Source organism: Crocuta crocuta, unplaced genomic scaffold, assembly GCF_008692635.1.
Source record: "Crocuta crocuta isolate KB4526 unplaced genomic scaffold, BGI_CrCroc_1.0 scaffold318, whole genome shotgun sequence".
Classification (NCBI taxonomy): Eukaryota; Metazoa; Chordata; class Mammalia; order Carnivora; family Hyaenidae; genus Crocuta; species Crocuta crocuta.
Window position 1 is genome coordinate 5,345,622 of NW_027531425.1, and position 610 is coordinate 5,346,231.

The window sequence follows — 610 nt, forward strand, 5'->3', positions numbered from 1 at the left end:
GTGTGTTTTTGTGTGTGTGTGTGTGTGTGTGGCAGGTGGAAAAGAGTGGAAAGTTGGTGGGGAAAAAACCACTTATCTTGTTATAGGTACATTTTCATTTGCTATTTTCAGTAAATTGCTTAAGATGTGGTGTATTTTTCATTACAACATATTTGTAGTGTGACTGACTATTGTCACCCTCTCCTGCTTTGTCACAGTAGTTCCTAACTCAAGGACATTCTCTATTAAAATTGTAAAGTTATCCCTGAGCACATTGTGTGTTATTATGTTGCTAAGCTCTTGGCCTTATTTCATTTTAAATGAATCTAATGTAGTACCTGATATGCTTATTATACTGATACTATCTTTATTTATTTATTTATTTATTTATTATTTTTAAATCTTTATTTCTGCAAGAGAGAGAGAGACAGTGTGAGCAGGGGAGGGTCAGGGAGAGAGGGAGACACAGAATCTGAAACAAGCTTCAAGCTCTGAGCTGGCTGTCAGTACAGAGCCCGACATGGGGCTTGAACCCACGAGCTGCGAGATCATGACCTGAGCCGAAGTCAGACACTTCATCGACTGAGCCACCCAGGCGCCCCTGATATTATATTTAATATGCACTTTATGT